Source organism: Canis aureus, chromosome 17 (genome assembly GCF_053574225.1).
Source record: "Canis aureus isolate CA01 chromosome 17, VMU_Caureus_v.1.0, whole genome shotgun sequence".
Lineage (NCBI taxonomy): Eukaryota > Metazoa > Chordata > Mammalia > Carnivora > Canidae > Canis > Canis aureus.
In genome coordinates, this window is record NC_135627.1 from 51,546,571 (window position 1) to 51,565,368 (window position 18,798).

An 18,798-nucleotide genomic window follows, 5' to 3' on the forward strand; every position below is an offset into this window, starting at 1 on the left:
TCTGGCCCCAAATGAAAGATGTTTGCCAATTTCTTGGTAGGCAGAAGAAGAGCTCTTTATCAAAAGCATATTAGCATATTTTGCCTCATTAATAACTTCACTGCAGCATTAATTTGCCTAATTATCGCATTTGGAATTCAACATGGTATCTAATTAATTCCAAACTTGAAAAACAAATCCAGAATTATAAAGCACACCGACATGCTTCTGCTTTATCATTCCCTCTTTCCTCTCTGTCCGTGTGTTCATGCAAGCGAGGGTACGTGTGCCCGCACGTCTACTCAGTGGAATCATATTCTTTATTCTGTCCCATATAATAAGCATTCATTATTTTAATAAAATGTCTTCCTTTTTTTAAAAGATTTTATTTATATATTCATGAGAGACACAGAGAGAGAGGCAGAGACATAGGCAGAGGGAGAAGCAGGCTCCATGCTAGGAGCTCGATGTGGAACTCGATCCCAGGACTCCGGGATCATGACCTGAGCCAAAGGCAGATGCTCAACCACTGAGCCACCCAGGTACCCAAAAAGTCTTCTTCTAATGAGGCAATTCTCTCCTTGACCTAGCAGTTTGGGTTTCTGAGCCAATGTCAGCCCTCTTGCTCCCATTACTTTTGCTCTCTTTCAGGAATATATACTTCAGGAGCAAAAATAGATTACAATTTTTTAGGCTTAAAGAACTGTGTCATTTTCTTTCTTTACCAGCCAGTGCCTTCAGCGCTAAGTAAACTAACGGTATTTGTCCATATTTTCTCCTCCACGCGAAGCCCTCCTAACCAATTTGCAGGAGCCCAAAGTAAACATTAGTCAACACTATCAAAAATAAAAATCAGAGCATATTGGCCAACCCTTCCTGAAAGGTTTGAGTTTTCTAAAAATAAAACTGCAGGAAACTTTGGTTCAAGGCTCAAAACAACAGCTTTAGACTCAACAATAATATCCTCTCCTTTCACCCGTGGCCTCTAACTTCTCACAAGAATATCTGATTGTAACAATAGGCCATATGCTGCCATTGTGGTGGAAAGATACAGAAAAGACTTAGATCTACATGACATTATAGGCAACACAAAATAGTTGTTTAAGTAAATGGTCTCCTCCGCTATGCTGGCATCAAGGCTATTTTTAAAGCATAGTGAAAGCTGCGGCTAAGAAGTCAGGTCAGGTCAATGTACTAGGGAAATTCAGATTTTAAAAGGTGCTGTTAACTGTCCAATGGGAAATGCAGTTCTGGCAATCTGAGATGTAAAAGTGGAGCCTGCCGTCTTCAGGTAATTCATTCTAACTCAAAGAGCAGATATTTATAGATTATGAGACATCTCCTGCTATAGGTCAGATCCGCACCAACAACAGTCTACTTCCCTTGGCAGATAATTTCCTACACAAATGCATATTTCAAGTACTCAGAAGCTACATGCGTAGTGTTTTTGTTTCCTCTACACCATGCTTGTGGCCAAGAAGAGTCCGATCCAATGGTTCATCCCATGAATAACAGCAATGGCTATGAAAACAATGGAATTGCTCTGTGAGTTGACTCCTTCTTTGTGGTATATCTAAGGTCAACATGTCCTTGAACCTTCTGAGACTACTTCCAATCTGTCCCAAATGAAGAGCCATAAAACCAGGCTAGCAAACTTGCACCCTGTGTGATCCTATGTTAGGAAGACCTATTGAGGTCTCGTTGTCTTACTATCTTAGGATCAGGGGTAGATCACAAATTTTTCAGTATTAAATTAGGACGAAGACCTTGGAAAAACACGAGTCAATAAACCTTCAAGAGAAGCATTAATCCATTTCAAGTCAATCTATGAAATAACACCAGAGTCAATCCTTCCTGTCCTGGAGCTAGAAGACTGATCATCTGAATGCTGACCACTGTAGCGCCAGGGCCTGCCCTTTACCAGAGATGGGCTGACCAGGCACAGGCTCTGGCTAAATCACTAGTAAAAGGAGGGAAAATGCATTAAAGGCTCTCTCGTGCTCCTCTGAAAAAACGCATGAATCCACATCATAAAGCTGCCACGCCATCAGGAAAGATTTACTATTTATTCAGGAGACACAGAGGCCCAGAATAACAGGGGTCCAAGGTTAAATAGCACAAGCAAGGAGCTGTGTGAGCCACTGTGGCCACTCCCCGCCTCTGCGTCTTTACTCCTAGAAGCCCGGGAGGCAGAGAATGGCTTTTCAAATCTTGAAAATGGTTTAAGAGAAAAAAAAAACCAAAAGCATTTTTGTAAGCCTTCATGCTCAATAAAGACTGTGCAGACATAAAATCCCTCATTTAAATGGCTGCAGTTTTAATATAAAATGTATTATACAGGAAAAAGATTTTATTACCACTAAATGCTTGCTGCAATTCAACGACAGGGGAAACTGACCTTGATTCTGAATCTCCGGCCTTTTCCCCCCTTTATTCTCCTTACTGTTACTTACTGAACAGACTTCCATTATTGCCCTTCCTTTCTGGAGAAATAACAATTTTCTCTAGAAGGCAAGTAAATGCACATCGTTTTCTCAAGACAATCCAACAGCCTGTTTTGCAAAGAAATGCTAATAGAAGAATAGAGTAGAGACTTTGGAGACCCAAGAAACTCAATCTTGGAAAATAATCATGGAGACTGGCTTTCCCTGGTCATGCAGACTCAATTTGAGGGGAAAAGAGGAAATTCGAGAGGCAAGTAGAAAGGCAAAAAGAAGGTAAGGAATGAAAAAATAGCCTTTTTGGAAGTTATAAATAGGAAATCCCTAGGCATTAAAAAGAGAAGCCCCAAATCATCTCCCTCTTGGTGAAAAGAGTCACTAATAGATGTAACCAAAACATTAACTCTGACATCACTGAAGGGATGCTTCACTATATCGGTAAAGGTGCCAGAAGGTAGCAAATGACACACTCAGGTTGAGCAATCCACCTGTCCTAACCTCGGTCTAGGGTTAATTGACAAAAGCGTGGGTGGTGTTGAAGAAAGCACAGAGGATAGTGCAGGGGTTATCACCACCCCCCTAAGCTTGAACCGGCAAGGGAGGGGGCAGTTAGTCAAACCCATGAAGGGGAGCTCCATGGAGAGGGCCCCTGAGGCAGTAGCGTTGGCCTTCAGGAGAGAGCTCAACAGAGAGAAAAATGAGGAAATCAATGCCTCAATCTCATTGTTCATCCACCTGTTGTCCAGCACCTTGTCTGTGTCTCGCCTTGGCCAAAGCCACTGTGAGCCAAAGAACAAGGCCACCGCAGAAGGAGCCAAGATAGGTCCATCGGCCAGGTTGCAGGGAATATGCAGAAGGAGGAAGAGTGGGTCTCGAGGAACTCCTGGAAGACATCAGCATGTAACGGCCAAGAGTTTGAACAAACAACCAAGAAGATAGTAAAAACTGGCTCAAATCAGAATGTCATAGCAAGAATGGCAAATTCACATAAAACTCGGATGTCGGACAGATCTAGATTCAAAACTGTCAGCAGCCACGTGACATCAAGAATCTTACACCCCGAGCCTCAGTTTCTTGCCCTGTAAAATGGGGATAATGTTGTCCCCCTACATGACGAATTGTAATAAGACCGAGGCAAGTGTTTAAAGAATATCAGTGACTACAGGTTCCTCTACCCTCCCCGCTCACCCTCATCTCCTGTCTCCAGACACTGCTCCTTGAACCTGTGTCACAACAAATGAAGAGGAAGTCTGAGTCACATGTCACTATGGGTGAAGAGGCGGGTTCCCCGCGCCCACTGAAGGGAACCGAGGACATTCGCCCTGTTCTTGGTGTCTCTGCAGCCAGAGAATGAGCCTGAGGTAGCTGAACCCAAAGCTTTGGAATATCCTCCCCCGCATCACACACTCTCAGAGCTCTCCAGGGGCCTCTCCCCCCCGCCCCCCCCCCCCCCCCCCCCCCGTGTTCCAGTGGGAGGTGCTGCAATGTCTATCACGTGGTCAGACTACCCTGGCCAGCAAATCTTCTTCATCCTTCTGGACCTTATTTTCCTTTGATTCACCTTGAATCAGAAAAATAACAGAACACTGCAAGCAAGCAGGACCCAGGTTATGCACAAACCCCTCAGAAGAACCTAATGTTAGGCTCTTTTCTTCTTCTTCTTCTTCTTTTTTTTTTTTTTTTTTTTTTTTTTTAGAACAATGCCTGTCTGCTACCTTTTGTCTCTGCATCTCATTCCTCAGGGCCATCCCTCAGCACAAAGATCGCTAGCACTCCTGTTTTCGTAAGACATGAGGAAAGAAACTTTACAGCTCTTCTGCACTAAAATGTAATAACTTTCTCCACACGGCTGCACAAAGGATTTCTCTGGGAACAAGGGACCAAGTTTCACAGTTGCATAAATATCAACTAAAGTAGAAATCCATCTTTGAGTCTGCGGGCACAGTCAACACTCCCATTTTTCAAGAGTCTCAAGGTCATTCTTCACTATGTGTTCTTTCGGCTCGGCTTTAAAGTTAAGCTAGTTTAATAATTCATGACATCATACCCATTAAAATATGAGTATTTTCTACCAAAGGAAACAGCCTTTCTTCCCCCTCTCCCCCCGCCCCCAACAGCCCCTTTCACAGTGGAAGAGGCCCAGACGAGTCCCTGCATAGGAAAGCAGTGACGCCCGCAACAGCAACTGATGAAGTTTCAGAGGGAGGCTTGCAATTTCGTCTGCCGCTGCACACAGCCAGTTTTATCATGAAAAGCCAGTGCCATATGCCAGAGGAGACAGGTTAAGCCTCTTAAATGTTCCTGACAACAATGAGCTTTCATTTGTGAAAAGTAAACATCTGCCTCATGGGGAAATAATCCACAAAACAATGGAGATGCTTATTTGTTTGTTTGATTGATTGTGACTGCAGTAGGGCCTGGGGGGTTCCAGACGCCCACCACAGGTCCAAATACAACTAATATCTTAGACATTTTAAAAAATAATTTGCAATCTTCTCCTAAAGATGCCAAAGGGGAGCCCTGGACGCTCTAGACTCTTAACAGGGAGGAGTGGGTGATCTCCAAGACTCGGAAAGAGAAGATGAGAAGTGATTCGTGGGCTCTGCCCCCACTAGCTATGAATCTTGAGCCACGCATTTAACATCTCTGGGCTGTATTTTCCACATCTGTAAATGAGGGTCAAAATGAAATCTCCTCTCTCAAGTCAAAGGGTTATTTTGAGACACCAGTGATTTGTGACTTTCTAAAGTACTTTGTAAACTGTACAGCAAAACAAATGTTAAGGTGGTGGTTGGTATTAAACAGACAAATGGGACATTTGCCTCCACACTTTTAAAAGTCAATAAGCAGAAGATTTATTACCTCCATGGCAAAAGAAGTTTCCCCTTACTTGCAGATCTTCCCTGGAAGTGGTTGCAGCCCCCAGCTTATGTTCATAAGGTCGACTGTGCTGGTGAGAATGATCACTTGACTGTCACCTGGAAAAAGTTGGGCCCATCGTTCTCACTGATGTACCTAGAAAGAAGGAAAGATGACCATTATCATCAACCAGTATGGTTAGCTAATATCCTTCTAGACTTTTTTTTTTTTTTGGCACTTAAAAAATACATAGCCTTGTCTTAAAATGAAAAAAATGGAGATTCAAAGAAAATCCAGGTTATGGATAGGGCACAAGGACAGTATTAAAACCCAGACCCCAGGAGAGAGGAAAAGAGTGATGTCTGTCCCCTGTTGCCTTGTGTCCTTTGTGTGCCCAGACAGACATCTCACATGGCACTTGTGACTCTATCACTCTGTGTGCATGTCTTTCTTTCATTCACTGCCAGGCTGCGGATCCTTAAGGAAGGACCCGGGTCTTGATCACCTTTGAATTCCAACCACTCCTTACCATAAAACTTGGCACACGATAGCACCTAAAAGGATTTGTTGAATGAGTGAGAAAAGGAAGTGGAAAGTAGGAAAAGAAAATGAGTGGGTTTGTTTTTCCTTTTTTCTTTTACCTTAACTTGTAGAAAAGTCTCTCTACTTCTCCCGAAACTCCTAAGGCTATGGGAACAGTCCCCTCTCTTGAGCTCAATTACAGAGGCCACAGTTAGTTGGAAGGAAGCAGGTGAGAGCAAGCAAGATTCAGGGAGGCTCCAGGCATGTACAGCTGGCCAGGGAGGCGGTGCAGGGAAAGGGGGAGTACAGAAAAATGCCTCCAGAAATTATTCCAGAAACCACTCAGGGAGATGTGTGCCAGAGTCTGACCATACCTGTCCATTATAGTCTAGGCCCGAACCACACAGAGCTTTATGAGCTAACATGAGCTGCCAGCATTGAATCCAGAGTTGGATAAGTGAGTGGCCTATATGCCACAGCCTCTGCTCAGCATGTGCCATATAACCCACATCTTCAAGCAGTTAATCAAATATACCTTGCACTTGATGACACTTCCAAAGGAACAGAATGAGTTAGCTGGAACAAATCATTTTTAAAATCATTTTTGCATAAGAGCCTGTTTTAGACATTAACAAACTGCCACTGCCTCATCCCCATTTCCCCTACCTCAAAAATGGGCAGTCTCCCCATCTTCACCCTGGGACACTCCACCTCCCAGCTTTATAACCCACTCTGTTTTGTTTTGTTTTGTTTTGTTTATTTTTAATTTGAAGATGTCAAATAGATACAAAAGTAGAAAAAATGCACATAAGACACTCCCATGGACTCATAACCCAACTTCAACAATTGTCATCTATGGTCACTCTCATCTCACCTCTACCCCCACCCTTTCCCCATCTTCATCCCTGTGTTTGATTATTTTGAATCAATCCCAGACGTGATATCATTTCATCCATAAATATTTCAGTATTTACATCCAGAGATAAGAACTCCTTTTTAAAGCATTTCTGGCACCATTTTAAACCCTCGTCTTCATTCCTCATAACCAACTTATCACTAACTCAACAGTAGTTCTTTCTCCAGCATGGTATTTCCCTTTTCTTTGTTTTATTTCCTCAAATCACATCCTGACCTTAGTTCTCAGTTTAAAGATGCCTCCTATTCAGTGCTTTGACTCTTAAATTCTCCCCTCTACAAGCCACCTTTATCACTGCCCATCAACACCCTCTTATTATCCCTTGTTCAAGAACCCACAGTGGGTATTGCTGTCTCCTATAACTAATACTACACTAGTCTTCCTACCAAAACAACTTAAAAGCCAACGTATGATGGAACTGTTTTCACAAATCACATACCAAATCATGAAGCAGAAGGAAAATTCACAAGTTGAGCCTCCAGCTCTTACCCAGGTAGCCATTTCCCAGCTGGGTGACAGTAAGTTGGAGACCAAGCTGAGCACGGAAGTCCTGGGAAGCTCAGTAGGCAGAGCTCAGAGTGTGGGGCAACTAGAGTGGATTCTGTGAGGTGGAACACAAACGTTGAAGCTCTATGCAGAGGGAAGAATCTGACGTGGGGATCTCTGCAAGTGCTTAGCCAAGGACTGAACTATACATGTATAGGGAGAGTTTAGACAAAGTGTACCAGAATCTGTCTATTCTGGGGTTGAGATCAGAACAGAAATACTTGAGGTTAAGCAATGTTGGGGGATGTTGTCAGCAAGAATGGAGAGAACTTGATAACACCTGTTTCCCAGGCACCCAGCTGAGACACCAGAAATACTACTCCTCAGGAGTAAGAATCATGCCCCACAGTAGAGTTTACAATAGACCTGCCCTTCCCAAGTCTAAAACCAAGCCTTGATAAGATTGCCGGAAGGAAATGTTAGAGATTGAGTCGCACAAATTAAAGTTATGCTTTGAAAAAAACATTGGAATTTTCAGATACTCCCTAAGAAAACATAAAACCAAGGCTTACACAAGGTGATCTACCATTAATCCCACTACCAATGAAAACAACAAGTGACATAGAAATATCACAAAATTCAATCTCCACGCTGATTCTTCCACAACATCCAGTATACAATCAAAATTACTAGACATGCTCACACACATACACACAATTAAAATGTAATGCATACTCCAAAAAAAAGGGGGGCAGGTGGTAGAAACAAACCCAGGGGTGTTCCATATATGCAATTTATGCGACAACAAAGCTATCATAAATATAGTTAAGGAATTAAAGGATGATATGCCAGATTTTTAAAAGAAAACATGGTGGTATATATATGCAATGGAATATTACTCAGCCATTAGAAATGACGAATACCCACCATTTGCTTCGACGTGGATGGAACTGGAGGGTATTATGCTTGGTGAAGTAAATCAATCGGAGAAGGACAAATATTATATGGTTTCATTCATTCGGGGAATATAAAAGATGGTGAAAGGAATTGGAGGGGAAGGGAGAGAAAATGAATGGGAAATATCAGAGAGGGAGACAGAACATGAGAGACTCCTAACTCTGGGAAATGAACAAGGAGCAGTGAAAGGGGAGGTGGGCTGGGGGAATGGGGTGACTGGGTGACTGGCACTGAAGGGGGCACTAGACAGGATGAGCACTGGGTGTTATATTATATGTTGGCATATCGAACTCCAATAAAAAAAACATACAAAAAGAAAACATGGTATATATGCAATGGAATACTACTCAGCCATCAAAAAGAATGAAACCTTGCCATTTGCAACAATGTGGATGGAGCTAGAGTGTATTATGCCAAGCAAAATAGGTCAGTCAGAAAAGGCAAATACTGGGATGCCTGGGTGGCTCAATCAGTTAGGTGTCTGCCTTCAGTTCAGTCTTGATCCCAGGGTTTGGAATCAAGCCCCACATCCCACTCCCTCTGCCTGCCACTCCCCCTGCTTGTGCTCTCTCTCTTTCTCTCTCTTTCTCTGTCAAATAAAATAAAATATTTTTAAAAGAAAGAAAAGGAAAATACCATGATTTTACTCATATGTGGAATTTAAGAAACAAAACAGGTGAACATAGAGGAAGGGGAAAAAAAGAAAGAGAGGGAGGCAAACCATAATAGACTCAACTATAGAGAACAAACTGAGGGTTTATGGAGAGGAGGTGGGTGGAGGATGAGTCAAATAGGTGATGGGTATTAAAGAGGGCACTTGTATTTTTTTTTGGCACTTGTTGTATTAAGCACTGAGTGTTGTATGTAAGTGGCAAATCACTAAATTCTACTTCTAAAACCAAAAGAAAAAATTAGATTTAAAAAAGAAAAGAAAACATGATTTTAATTAATGAAAAGATATATAATTTCATCAGAGGAAATGAAAACCATTTAAAAATGAAAACCATTTAAAAATGAAAAGTACAATAGCTGAAATGAAAAATTCACTGCACAGTCTTTGAGGGAATTGAACGTGGTAAGAGAAAACTTGATGGACTTGATAAATCAATAGAAATCACACAATCTGAAAAAAGAGAGTAAAAAATGATGGAATACAAATGAACCATGCCTCAAAGATGTAAGAGCACTATTAAGTAGTCTAACATGTATAACTAGAGTTTCTTAAGGAGAAGAAGGTGATAATGGGACAGCAAAATTATTTGAGGAAATGTCAGGAGCTGGGAGCTATCAAGTATCCAAGTAGCAGATTAAAGCAACAAGGCAAAAATGAAAGAGTTAAGCCTTTAATTACTTATTTTGATGATAAAAGCAAAAGGCTAAAACTGGAGACAACACTGACTCTCCTTCGTTTTATTTCCTCATGAAATGGCACACCAGTCATGGGTCAGATGAATCAGAGCAGGCATGGGGATTGTCTCACTGTTGAGAGAGCCCCTAACAAAAGACTCCAGCAGTTTCATGGACCATAGGGTCAGATGGAGGAGAGGATTATAAGTGGAAAAGTAGTAGGCACTGAGTTGGTGGGGGGTGGTGATGGGGAGTGTCTTCAGATTTTCTCCCTCTTTCCTTCTATAAGGAGACCTCAGCAGAGGCACCTAAAAGAGACCTCTGCCAAGGTCTCAGATAAAGAGATCTAGGAATAAAGGTTCTGAGGCTCAGAATGCAAACATGGGAAGAGCCTGACCCACCCAAGTCCTTGACTGCAATTCCCTCCAGACACTGCAATGCACTAACTGTGCACCAAGCTTGGTGTGAAGAGGGCAGCTTCCCACAGTGATATCTGCCAAGGAAACCTTTGCAATTACTTATGGCCAGGCCTGAAAAATCCCACATAGGTTTTTAACCAGAAGCTGGACTCCTCAGAACGAATAGTTGAGAATTTCATACATTTGATGTAGAATTTCAGCTTATAGAACCAAGAATCTGAGTGAACCACAAGCAGGATAAATACAAATAATGTCCCACCTAAGTACTTCATAATCAAACTACTGAAAACCAATGGTGAAGAGAAAATTTTGAAAACATCCAGAGAATCAAAGACCTTATAAACAGGGTAACAATACAAAATTATGGCTGCATTATTATTAGAGAAAAAGAATAAGGAAGAGGAGAGGAAGAAAAAGAAGAATGGAGACCAGAAGACAATGCAATCTCATCTCTAAAATATTGCAACCAAAAAAACCTATCAACTCCAAATTTTGTACCCAGCAAGACTATCCCTCAAAAACCAGTACAAAGGCACCTGGGTGACTCAGTCAGTTAAGCTTCCAACTCTTGGTTTTGGCTCAGATCATAATCTCAGGGTTGTGGGATCAAGCTCTGCATCAAGCTCTTCACTCAATGGGAAGTTTGCTTGAGAGTCTCTCATTCTGTCTCCCTCTGCTCCATGTCCCCTGCTCACACTCTCACTGTCTCTCTTTCTAAAATAAATAAATAAATCTTTAAAACAAAACAAAACAGAGTGCAGAGAGACATGTTCAGACAAAAGAACACTGAGAAAATTTGTAACAGCAGACTTACACTAACAGAAATGCCAGACGATCTTCCCTAGGCCTAGGAAATGAACCAGATAGAAGCTTGGGTCTACAAGAAAGAATGAAGAGCACCAGAATTGGCAAATACGTGGGTAAGCATGAAACACTCCTTTATTTTCTTCTCATAATTTCCTGAACAGAAAATTATTGAAAGCATAGCAGTGCTGTAAGGTGGGATTTATAGTTTATGTACAAGTAAAAGAGGTGACAAAATAGAACAAAGGTTGGGAGAGAGGCAAATGGGATAATACTGTTATAAGATTATTTAATTTAATAAGATTGTTAAATTAAAATATAAAGATTATTAAAGCACGAATCGTCAGATTTGAAACAGGAAATGAGGCCTAAAAAGTGGGAAGTGTGTAGGAGTGGGAAATGGGAAACAGTAAAATGCTGATTCCAACATCTGTAACAAGAGGGCCACCTACTAAACACTGAAGGTGTGACCTCTCTTGAGGATGTTTGGATTTTACTAATGATTCCTAAGAAGACTTGAGACCCAAAAAGACTATCTCATGATTAAATGACAGGCTATGGAATTTGAATTTCGGACTAGAAATCTCTACCACCACCTCCTCAATCACACCTACAGGTGACAGCTTGCTCGGCTGGTGTCCAAGCCTAATTCCAACTTTTAACTTACTATAACCTTCAATTTACCAGACACTCCTTTCATCATACCATCTGAAATAAGTAAGAATCTAGTTTTAAAAAAATATTCTACTGTATATTATCATGTGTTCTTTCTTTTTTTTAAGATTTTATTTATTTATTTGAAAGAGAGAGAACATAAGTGTCAGGGAGGGGACAGACAGGAAGAGGGATAAGCAGAGTACCTGCTGAGAGGGGAGCCCAATGTGGGGCTCGATCCCAGTACCCTGAGATCATGACCTGAGCCGAAGTCCTGAAACATCACATGACATGAGCCACCCAGGCGCCCCTATCATCATGTATCCTACTAGATATTATTTAAAGCTTGAATTATGTTTTATTCTAATGTGTTAAAACTATGCATATGACACAGTTTGTTCTCTTTTCATCTATTCTATATTATTGTGTCGACTGTTGCAAATCACAGCGTTTCCTACCACAGGCCTGGGAAAGCAGGCCTGTAACAGAGAACAAGCAGTGAATGCGGCAGTCCCAAGAGGCAGCAGTAAGAGGGGACACAGAGAATCTTGATTCTCAGAAATGAAGTGTAGCCTGAAGGGAATACCGACCGTTATCATGATTAATAAACATTCACTCAAAACTTGAAGCAAAAAATAAAAGAATGTGCTTATCAAACACATAGAAGCAAAGAGAAGAATGGTGGTTTCCAGGGCCCAGAGGGAGGAGGCTATGAGGACATGAGGATCAAAGGGCACAAAGTTTCAGTCACCCAAGATGAATAGATTCTGGAGACTTACTGTACAACTGAGGCCCTAGGGCAACAATACTGTATTGTACTGAAAAGTTTGCTAAAGGAAAAAATCTTAATATCCCATGCTCTTACTGCTAAAGGAAAACAACAAAACAACAGCAAACCAAAGGGGGTGCCAGGAAATCTTTGCCAGTGACAGATGATTATCATTATAGACTGTAGTGATGGTTTCATGGGTGTAAACTTATCTCCAAATAAATACATCAAGTTGTATACATTAAATATGCCGCTTTTTACATGTCAATCATACCCCAATAAAGAGATTTTTTTTAAAAAAAGAAGTAATGGTAGGAACAAAAGGCAAGGAGAATTGGAGGGAAGGAAGGGAGGGAGGGAGGGAGGGAGGGAGGGAGGGAGGAATTGCCATGGCCATCCATGGCCAATGCATCAGATTTGCTCCTCTGTCCACCTGCTTCCTTTTCTCCCCATCAACTTCACGCACCTATTCTCATTCCCTTTCTCCCTCGGTTCTTTCCCTATTTCACTAGTTTCTCTGTCTTGCCATTCTCCTGGGTCCCCAAATTTATTCTCTGAGCTCTATATAAACCTTAACTCCATCCTCCTTCAGGACCAGGCATTTCTCAGAGCATATCAGGCTCATGTTTAAGACGTGACTTCCTCTATAGAGACCATCCCACCCCACACATATAAATCTGCCATTGTGAATTAAAGATCCCCATTTTAATCCTGCCATTTTATTCTCTGTTCCTGACTGATTTATAATTTGGGGCTGGTGGATTCTAATAATGGTACACCCTGTGTTTGTTATTCTGGTGGACTAGAAAGCTACAAACATTTTTTTTTATTTACTTACTTACTTATTTACTTATTTATTACTATTTTATCAGTATCCCACTCCACTTTGCTAGCTCTTGAATTCCCCCAGATGTCAGGACACCAATTAAAATCATTTCTGTTGGCCTGAACCTATTACTATGTCAGGCCTCAAGCTCAGACCTTGGCAAATCAGCCAGTCAGTAGAGCAAAAGAGGGTTGCTATTCTCACATTTTAAAGCTTCCTTCTGTTAATATTTCCTGGCTGGATTTTTAAATTTTTTAAAAATCATTAATTTTTTTTTTTTTTTTTGCTAGAGAGAATGAGATCAGTGTTGAGACATCTAACAACAGCTTTTCTTCACCCTCCTCAGGTGTCCAGGGAATTGACTGGTCAACTCTGCCTGTATCTGCTCCCTATCTTCCACCCCCTCCTATCCCTGCCTCTGACTGCTCCTTGTTCCCCACACCAAGAAAGCCTGGGGTGGGGAGTGGGCAGGCAACTACCCTTTCTAATCTATGTTTCTTCTGATTTCTTTTCTGCATGGTGTGTATACACCCACTCCTAACTCATTTTTAGCTTTTGGTCAATAATGCCCTCCAATATTTACAGAATGCCTTCTATGCATGATCACTGGGCAGCAGCAAATTAGAGCTTATAGTCATATGGGGGCAGACATTAAATGACCAATCATTCGGTTAATGATTTAGAGTTGTGAGAAATGTTAGACAGGCAAGATGCTAGAAGAGAATGGAAGCCATGATGCAACCCTTTTCTAGAATGTCAGTGAAGGCTTCTGTGAAGAAGTGACTTTGAGCTGAGTCAAAATTAGGGAGCAAAGTGGCTATAGGAGGAGGTACAGGGAATCTGAGAGGAGGGCCAACAGGTGGAAAGGAGCATGGCCCTTTGAGGCCCTGAAATGAGGCTCTAGGTGGCTAGGGAGTAGGGAACAAGGGGAGAGGACCACAAGATGCATGCAGTGAAGCAGGCAGGAGCTGGGTTCCATGAGGCTAGAGGGCCATATTAAGGATCTGGGGCTCATCTAGAGTCATGAAATTTCAAACACTCCCAATCATCCATACCATCAATTTCAAAGTCAGTTCTGTCACTGAAGAAAACAAATCCGCAGAAATGGAGACATTTGTCTAGTTCCTAATGCCATTGATGGTTGTAGGGAACTCTAAATCCTCCAGAGCTGCAGCTCTGAAGCTCCGCAGTACTACCCAGAAAGTTCCCAGTTATATTGTATCAAGTGAAACATCATGGTCCACCACAGTCCTGCTAAACAGGTTTAGTCCAGTCCCACCTCAGCCACGGATGAGCCTCTGCCTTCATACCAGCATGCCTCTCCATAATCCCAGACATCTAACGTACAGCATGATGACCACTGTTAATACAGTATTGATACTGGAAATTTGCTTATGGAGGTGGTTTCAGGTGCTCCCACCACACACACACACACACAAATGCTAACTCTATGAGGAGATGGTATGTTCATTAGCTTCACTGTAGTAATCATTTCTCTGGTGTATGCATATCAAATCATCATATTCTACACCTTCAAATATATAATTTTGTTTTTAGAAATTAATTTCATTTTTAAAAAGAGATCTGAGTCCTCCCCCTCCCATTTGCAGGTGCGTCCACAGCTGTTAGTGTTGTCCATTGAAGAATTGAAGATGGGCCCATGGAGCGCTGGACAGTCTGGCCATGCAGATGAACGTGGCTCAAAATGGAACACACCCTGGGCAGCAGGCTGACAGCTGACAATGAGTGGTCCCCTCTGGGTTTCAGAGAGACCACCTCAGGCTGCTTGGCTTCTGACTAGCAACCTGCAACAGGCCACCCTGCTCAGGTGGTTTCTCAGTGTCCCCTCTTCTCTCTAGAACACAGCATCTGTGTCAGATGTGTTCCATTCACTGCCTCAGATCCACTCCCCATCCTACTCCACACAGCTCTGCAACCCATAAGTCTGACCCATGTGAACTACTTCAACAAGCTCCCTTGCTCTGCAGTTGCCAGGTGAAGTCAGCCCATGGGGAGCACCTAAAGAAGAGACAAGAGGGTCTCTTGTGTGGGTTACCATGGACTGACCTCAAACAAAGTTCATGGCTCTTCTAGGTAGACCTCTCCATGGATCTATCCTCACTGGTGCCAGCGACTGCTCCCCCTGCTGCTGTTTCAAGCCTAAGAGTGACATTGTCTCCTGGTATTGCCCTTGGACATAGATAGCAGCATCCCTTCTTGGTCTCCCTACCTTCTACCCTCATCTTTGTAATTAGCACCTTTATTAAACTCCCCAAGGCACTGAATTTAAGTGTGCCATCCTCATCCTCATCATCATTATTATTTTTAAATTGTTATTTAATTAAAAATAATTTATTTTGTTAAAAAATGAAAAATAATTTTATTTTTTTGAGAGACAGAGAATGTGTGTGTGTATTTTTGTGTGTCTGTATGCAAGAGGGAGAGGGAAGGAGAATCAGAAGCAGAGTCTGCCCTGAGCACAGAGCCCAACATAGGGCTCCATCCCATGACCACAAGGTCAAGACCTGAGCCAAAACCAAGATTCTGATGCTCAACCAACTGAGTCACCCAGGCACCCCTCTTTTCTGATACATTTTGATTCAGATTTCCTAGTGACTGCCCTGCAAAAGCCTTCAAACAAGCTGAAGTAATTTAGCAAATGTAGAGAAAAGGGAAACACATGGACAATGCTTTGCTCATCCTCTTCCCTGACAGACCTTACCTGATCCAGCCACACTGGTCTCTTTGCTCCCTAAGCACCTCAGGCACAACCCACCAATGGTTCCTACAACACCTGCTCCCTCAGTCTGTAATACTCTTCCCCCAGAAACCCACATGGCTCACTCCCACACCAACTTTAGATGTTTTTCTCAAATGCCACCTTTTTAATTAGACATCCCTGGCCTCCCTACCTAATATTATCCCCATCCCTGCAATCCATCTCCTTCCCTCCTTTATGCAACTTCCTGCCACTTGTCACGTTCTTATACACTCTTTAAGTATTTCTTTTGTTTACTGATCACACACACACCCTCGCATGAATGCTCCATGAAATGCTCCACAAAGCCAGGGACTCTTGTCTGTTTTGCTCATGATATCCTCAATAACCAGACCAGAATTTCACATGCTATTTGTTGAATAAGTGAAATCCCAGTTCCAGAAACAGATATGTGGAAAGGACTCCACACTGGTGACCATTTTGGTCCCAAAACTTTTGATTAGCTTCCAGGTGTCATCACTTCCTGCCAACATCCATCTGCAGCAAGTACTCATGCCTCATCCATGACTTTCTGTGAACAGAGGACATAAGCTCTGCTAGGTGCATGTCCAGTCACATTCAGTCAGGCTACATTCATGGGGAGTTGATGCGTTGCTCTTTCCTCTCTCCATTTCAGAAGCTGAATGATGCACCAGAGCAATAAAGCTTCCCTTCACCTGGGAATATAACCCCATTGATCCTGCAGTAAGATAGACACTTTGAGCAGATATATCCATTCATACTCTATTCATTTTGAAAGCTCCTACTACATGCTCGGCTTTTTGCCAGAAGCTGAGAAAGTAAAGATGAATAAAATATGGTCCTTTCCCTCCGGGTGCTCTGACACACCACACTGGACTTCTATGAGGTGAAAAGATGAAAGGCATTCTCTTCTGTAGTGCAGAATCAACCCACTAGATTTTGCCACCCCTGGACAGCGCATTAAACACATGGAGAGACCTCCCATGCCCAGGAGAGCCAGGCCTTGACTCTGAATCTACAGGCTCTGAGAAATCAGAGTCATGATCCATTCTGATATCTGAGACCCAGAGAGAGAAAGCCCAAACCTACAACTAGGACCGACAACTACTGCAAACTCCTGGAGGCAGGGACATAACCAAAATTATTACTCAGGCCCAGAAGCTATGAATAACTGCAAAGAAATATTTGTTGAGTGAGTGAGTGAGTGAGTGAGTGAGTGAGTGAAGGAAGGAAAAATAGAAGAGCTTAAGGTAATAAGGGATTAAAGTCACAGGTGGGTCCACTTATTTGCATATGGCCCATCCCTCCTAAACTGCATTCCCAGGGCCCATGGATCTTCTGGATGTCCACTAAAACTGGGGTAAAGGTCAGAGCCAATAAAGGGGTTCAATGTGGGGAGAATAGGCTCAATGGTAAAGATTAGAAACAGAGCAAATCGGTAACTTCTGCTTGGGATTAGTATTTGGGCTCTCAGGTGTCAGTTGAACATTGATTATTCATTAGATAATGCAATTGCACTCAACAAAAGGCACAGCAAGATGGTTCTAAATAGCAGAATTGGCTATTTGTTCCCTTCAGGTTTGTGTGCTCCGGGAGAAACTAAATGCCGTTCCTCAGGAATCATGGCCAGCCACAGCTTTTTAGGATAGCTATCGAATTGGACCAAATACATCATTCTTTTCACATGCTTCCCATTAAATTTCAGTAACTGTCTCTAAGAAGTTAGACTGCAAGAGCCAGAGTCAAGCATGCAGGCTCTAGGGCAGCCAAGGGGTGAGAGGCAGGTCACCAGGAAGCCTCAAGCAGTGAATTAATTCTCTGAATGCTGAGCCCTGGGTTGGGGGAGGCCGGGAGAGTGGGATCGGGTTGTAGGAAGGCACTTAGGGCCCCTCACTGGTCACCTCCCAGCTGATGTTTCTGCTGTTCAGATGGGCTGATGAATACTCTTCTTCTCCTACATCTCAAAGTAGCACCTGGAATGTGGTTATAAAGCAATTTAGTATAGAAATACCATTTTTGCGGGCAAAGCAGATGTGAGTTACTTCTGCCATTTCTCACAAAACTTACAGGGTGTCAAAATCTCCAAACCACTCTTTAAAGCACAGTACCTGTTCTCACTCTGCTAGCATTTCCAAAGTGATGGTTGGCACGGCCTTCATGCAATCGATCCCAGGGAGCTTCTATCAACCCTTTTGCAGAGGCTCTCAGTCCTGAGCATTTCCAGAAAGAACAAGACTTTTCTTTGAATAATCTGCTAGCTGGTCTGACAAAAGCAGGTGCAGATCTTTTTTTTTTTTTTTTTTTTTTTTTTTAGGTGCAGATCTTTTTAAATGCCATATGTACTCACGTGCTCTCCCAGCTTCCCTGCCTCCCCTACCCCTGGCCCCGCCCTGCCACAATTTTAAGAAGGGGTTGTTTGGGTGGTTTTGTGTGTGTGTGTTTTTTTTACACAAATTTTCCCCAAGACTGCTGCGGTCAAAAGCAAGAGTTACAAGAACAATGAGAGGCATTAATACCAGTGATTTTAACTTTAAAGTGGATTTTCAACAAAATTCGGTCTGAGCATCTGTCTAACGCATGGAGCCCCGCCGAGGCTGTTCTGGAAGAGGAAAGGGGGAAAGACCTTTACCTCTTAGGATGAGTCAGCCAAAAAAACGGCACCGTTCTGTTCCCTTTCTGCGCTCCTCTGCTCTCAGAATAATCCATGAGAGGGGATTTCTGGGTGGCTCAGCAGTAAACTGAGGGCTTTGGCCCAGGGCGTGATCCTGGGGTCCCGAGATTGAGTCCCACGTTGGGCTCCCTGCATGGAGCCTGCTTCTCCCTCTGCCTCTCTCTCTCTGTGTCTCTTGTGAATAAATAAATAAAATCTTAAAAAAAAAAAAAAAAGGAATAATCGACGAAAGGAACCAGTGGAGTATTTCTTTGTGATCTTGCCGTCACCACCAGTCTGCTCTCACGTTAGATTTTCCCATTTTGTGCCGGAATGGAAATAAAATTGCAAGGCCCTAGCTATCTCTGATACAAGCCTCGAATAGCAACTAGAGGAATGAACAGCTCCCACCTCACTCATTGCTCTTGC

The 18,798-nt window shown here is 42.6% G+C and overlaps 1 long non-coding RNA gene across 2 annotated transcripts in view; it reads right to left on the minus strand.

The window, feature by feature from the left end:
* The window catches only part of LOC144287975 (uncharacterized), a 36,505-nt gene extending 17,927 nt beyond the window's left edge, over positions 1-18,578 (minus strand). The window contains exons 1-2 of one of the 2 annotated variants that reach the window (XR_013355904.1): positions 18,349-18,578; positions 5,283-5,435 (exon numbers count right to left, since the gene is read on the minus strand). This is a non-coding gene — a long non-coding RNA (uncharacterized LOC144287975). Of the gene's footprint in view, positions 1-5,282; positions 5,436-5,920; positions 6,335-18,348 lie in introns of those variants that run through there. The other variant, XR_013355905.1, reaches the window with a different exon arrangement.
* Between the last annotated feature and the right edge of the window lie 220 nt (positions 18,579-18,798).